The sequence below is a fragment of the Myotis brandtii genome, unplaced genomic scaffold, assembly GCF_000412655.1.
Source record: "Myotis brandtii unplaced genomic scaffold, ASM41265v1 scaffold236, whole genome shotgun sequence".
Lineage (NCBI taxonomy): Eukaryota > Metazoa > Chordata > Mammalia > Chiroptera > Vespertilionidae > Myotis > Myotis brandtii.
The window spans coordinates 955430-960452 of record NW_005358901.1 but is presented as its reverse complement, the minus strand read 5'-3'; the positions used below and the strand labels follow the sequence as shown (position 1 = coordinate 960452).

The 5023-nt window shown below is 50.0% G+C and overlaps 1 pseudogene; it reads right to left on the bottom strand.

The window, feature by feature from the left end:
- Positions 1 to 3968: 3968 nt before the first annotated feature.
- Positions 3969 to 4407, bottom strand: LOC106726171 (annotated as a pseudogene).
- Positions 4408 to 5023: the final 616 nt, after the last annotated feature.

Below are 5023 nucleotides of genomic sequence, written 5' to 3'. Positions count from 1 at the left end.
GGGAGCCTCCGGGCTGGGCACCAGGCTGGGCACCTGGAGCGGCGCCAGGACGCAGTGGGCGAGGGGCGGGGGCGGTCCATTTAGGAAAACCTGCTGGGGCCTCGGCGTGTGTTTGTCTTGCGCTGTGGGGAGGGTGGTGCGTGTCTGTGAATCACCGGGTTGGCCTGCAAGGGCTGCGGGGTGTAAGTGTGAGACAGGCAGGGCACAGAGACAGAGAGATAGATAGAGACAGAGATAGAAACAGAGAGACAAACACACAGGTAAGAGACTGAAGGACAGAGACGAGGACTTGAGACAGAGACGGTGGGAATGAGGCAGAGAAAGACCCGAGAGACATGGAAAGAGCGAAATACGAAGACTGGGAGGCAAAGAGACTAAGACGCAGAGCTACAACGGGAAACAGACTAAGCTGGAGAGATGGAGAGTATGAGACACAGGGGAAGATGGTTAAAAGAGACAGAGACGGATATGGGAGAGACAGAGGGTAAGTCGGACAGAGAGACAAGAAGTGGGGTTGATTGGGGGTCAGAGGTTGGGTGGGAAGTTCTGGCCTGAGTGTTGTCTGTGCGAGCCAGGCCCCCGGACTGAGCACGTTCAGATGGAACTTGTCTGCCCTCCAAACTGGAGCTTCCTGAGAGCCAGGCCTCTGGGCAGGAGGCTTTGCTGAGGGGTGGGCATGGGGGTGGGGTGCACACAGGCATTTGAGCAGGTGGGTGGATGGGGTGTTGTGGGTGGAGGGGATGGGGACTCATGGACATGTCTGTGGCCAGTGGATGGTGACCTAGGCCAGCACCGCATCCCCAGTGTCTGGAGCTGCATGTCCTAAGCATTAGGAGTGGGGAGGCCCCATTTATACCCACATCTGCTCATCATTTACGAGACGTCCAAGCCCCACTGGGAGCCATCCTGGGCCCTTGGTCCTGCGTGGTGAATACAATGAACCTCACAGACTCAAGCCAAGAGGCGCCATTGATAGGTGGGGAAACTGGGGCCCGGGAGGGGCAGCACCTCCCCCACAGCCCCTCAGAGGACGCATCCCAGGGTTCCAATCCTTGACCCTCTGCTCCCACCAGCCCAGTCCTATAGCCATAGCCCAGGTGGCACCTTTAAATAGCACTGGGGTGAAGAAAAGGTGACAAGCCCTACTGGAACCATTTATACCCACATCTGCTCATCATTTACGAGACGTCCAAGCCCCACTGGGAGCCATCCTGGGCCCTTGGTCCTGCGTGGTGAATACAATGAACCTCACAGACTCAAGCCAAGAGGCGCCATTGATAGGTGGGGAAACTGGGGCCCGGGAGGGGCAGCGCCTCCCCCACAGCCCCTCAGAGGACGCATCCAGGGTTCCAATCCTTGACCCTCTGCTCCCACCAGCCCAGTCCTATAGCCATAGCCCCAGGTGGCACCTTTAAATAGCACTGGGGTGAAGAAAAGGTGACCAGCCCACCCTACTGGAACGCTGGAGGAGTAACTGATCCAGCTGGAAGCTGAGTCGTCTTCCTGGAGGCTCTGGGGGATTCCATGATCCCTCTTCCTGGCCCCAGGAGGGCCACACAGGGGCTGCCCAGGCCCCAGGACTCCAGATGGGGGAGGATGTCCCTATGGCCTGATCCATTCAGCCTGTCTCGCCACACTGGGGGCCCTGAGGCCAGCACCTGAGCCTCCTGCATGCGTTCAGCACGTCCCCAAGCCTCCGTTCCTTCTCTGTAAAATGTGCCAGAAAAGGAAAGGCTAGAAGGATGGAATGAGATACTCTGCACCTTGTTGGGCAGAGGGACAGCACCCAGGCTCGGAATAACATTCCCCACTTGCCAGCCAGAAACTTGGTCTTCACTTCCTCACGTGTTTCCAACCCCCTCCCCAGGAGGATAATTGGGGGGGGCCTTGTGTGACGGATGGGACCACCCCTGGGAAGCTGGCCCTGCCCCAAGTGTGGTCGGAGTTTAATGACAGTTTCATTTAAATATAATTCACATACCACACAGTGTTTGCAGTACAGGCAGAGTTTTCAACCACCTCTATCTAGTTCCAGAACATTCTGTCACCCCAAAATGAACCTGCTTCCCCTTTAGCACCTACTCCCCACCGCTTTCCCCAGCCCCCGGCACCCACTAACCCACTTTCTGCCTATGGACTTGCCTATTCTGGATATTTCACATGAATGGAATCACTCTGCGTGGCCTCTTGTGTCTGGCTTCTCTCACGGAGTCTTGCGTTTCTAAGGCCCCTCCACGTTGTCGCATGGGTCAGTGCTTCATTCCTTTTCACAGCGGACTAATAATATTTCAGTGTGTGGATGGGCCACATTGTGTTTAGCTATTTACCCATTGATGGGCACTTGCTTGTGTCGACCTTTTGGCTGCTATATATCATTGCTGCTGTGGACATCAGTGCATGAGGGTTTCAGTTACTCCATATTCTCACCAGCACTTGCAATTGTCTGTCATTTTGATTATAGCCATCTTAGTGGGTAAAGCACAATACATGCTCTGTTCCTGGAGTCCCCGATTATATATCTTCTTTTTTGCTTTCCATCAGCAGCAAATGCACTGTAGCAAATGCACACAAGAGAGTACAGTGCCGCCATGAAAGGAATAACCTCCTGAAACACACAACATGGAGGACTCTCAGGCATCATATTAAGTAGAAGCAGCCGGGCACAAAAGAGGTCCATTTCTGTGACAGTCTAAAACAGGAAAGTCAATATATGGTGTGAGGCATAAGGATAGGGGTGTGTCACCCGCAGGGGCAGTGACAGGGTGGGGCATGAGGGGATTTGGGCAGCTGGATGTTCTTTGGAACACCTGTGTATTCCATTTGTGAAAGGTAACCGAACTGTATACAACTGTATTCTTGATGTATGCTTACATTACGCCTCAAAAAAAATGCACACATGTAATGTCTAAAGGCTCAGTCCTTTGTCATAACCACGCTGCAATCTAATTCACCATCCATGCTCAGATGCCCCCTACTGTTCCCATAGTGTCCTTGAATAGCTTTTTTTCTGTTCCCAAACCATGAAGTACATTCATTTCTCTAGTCTCTGGGATTGGCTGAATAATAGCTCCCAAAGATATGTTCACATTCTTCTTTTTAATTTTTAAAAAATATTTTTTAATTGATTTCAGAGAGGAAGGGAGAGGGAGAGACAGAAACATCAATGATGAGAGAGAATCATTGATCGGCTGCCTCCTGCACACCCCACACTGGGGATCCAACCCGGAAACCAGGGCACGTGTCCTCGTCGACCGGGACCCTTCAGTCCACAGGCCGACACTCTATGCACTGAACCAAACTGGCTAGGGCTGCACTACAGCTTTTTTTTTTTTTCTAAATATTTTTATTGACTTCAGAGAGGAAGGGAGAGAGAGAGCGAGAGAGAAACATCAGTGATGAGAGAATCATTGATCAGCTGCCTCCTGCACGCCCCCTACTGGGGATCGAGCCGGCAACCCAGGCACGTACCCTTGGCCGGAATCGAACCCTGGACCCCTCAGTCCACAGGCCGACGCTCTATCCACTGAGCCAAGCCGGCTAGGGCTACAGCTTTTTTATCCACTCATTTACTGATGGGCACTTGGGCTGTTTCTAGATGTTAGCTATTGTAAATTGTGCTGCTATGAACATAGGGGTGCATACATTCTTTCTGATTGGTGTTTAGGGTCTTTTAGGATATATTCCTAGCAGTGGGATCACTGGGTCAAATGGCAGTTCCATATTTAATTTTTTGAGAAACTCCATACTGTTTTCCATAGTGTTTGCACCCGTCTGCATTCCCACCAGCAGTGTACTAGAGTTCCCTTTTCTCCACATCCTCTCCAGTGCTTGTCATTTGCTGATTTGTTGATGGTAGCCATTCTGACAGGTGTGAGGTGATATCTCATTGTCATTTTAATTTGCATCTCTCTGATGATCAGTGACTTTGAGCATTTTTTCATATGTCTCTTGGTCATCTGTATGTCCTCTTTTTTTTTTTTTAAGCTCACAGCAACAGAGGTCAGCTTTTATTGAATGTGTTACAAATCGCTAGTTTAGTCAAAAAGACCAAAGCCCATGTCATCATCAGACTTCTCAGATTCTTCTTTCTTTGCTTACACTTTCTTCTCCTCAGCTGGGGCAGCAGCGGTGGAGGGGGCAGGACCTCCTGCTAGGGCAGCACTAGCTGCAGGGGCAGGTCCACCAGCCCCTACATTGCAGATGAGACTCCCAATGTTGACATTGGCCAGAACCTTTGCAAACAAGCCTGCCCAGAAAGGTTCACCATTTACACCAGCTGCTTTAATGAGGGCGTTGATCTTATCCTCCGTCACCGTCACTTCATCCACTCTATCGTCCGTTGAGCAGGATAAAGGCCCAGTAGATGCAGGTGAGCTCTGAGACTGAGGCCATGGTGAGGGTGAGTGCTGGGCGAGCGCTGCTAGTCGCTGGATGAAGTGAGGGCCTCACCCCAACGCAGCCTTAGCTTCCTCAGAAGAACCAAGCACCTTACCAGTAGCTGGGAAAGGGGGCTGTATGTCCTCTTTGGAGAGGTGTCTATTTAGGTCCTTTGCCCATTTAATTGGATTGTTTATCTTCCTTTTAAGTTGTATGAGTTCCTTATATAGTTTGGATATTAACCCTTTATCAGATGTTCTCCCATACAGTGGGCTCCCTTTTCGTTTTGTTGATGGTTTCCTTTGCTGTGCAGAAGCTTTTTGTTTTGATGTAGTCCCATTTGTTTATTTTCTCCTTAGTTTCCTTTGCTCTAGGAGATGTATCTATAAACACAGTGCTACGAGAAATGTCTGAGATTTTGCCGCCTATGGCCAAACTCCAACCTCTTGATACCATATTCCCCATTTAGTTACATTTGTTTTCATCTACCTTGTGTCTTATTAATATTTTGCTTGCTTAAGTTTACAAGGAAACTAACTTGTTATCGCCATCAGGAGTGAAAACCTAGTGCCATATATTGACACATTGACTTTATTATTTTAAAAAAAATATTTTTATTGATTTCAGAAAGGAAGGGAGAGGAAAG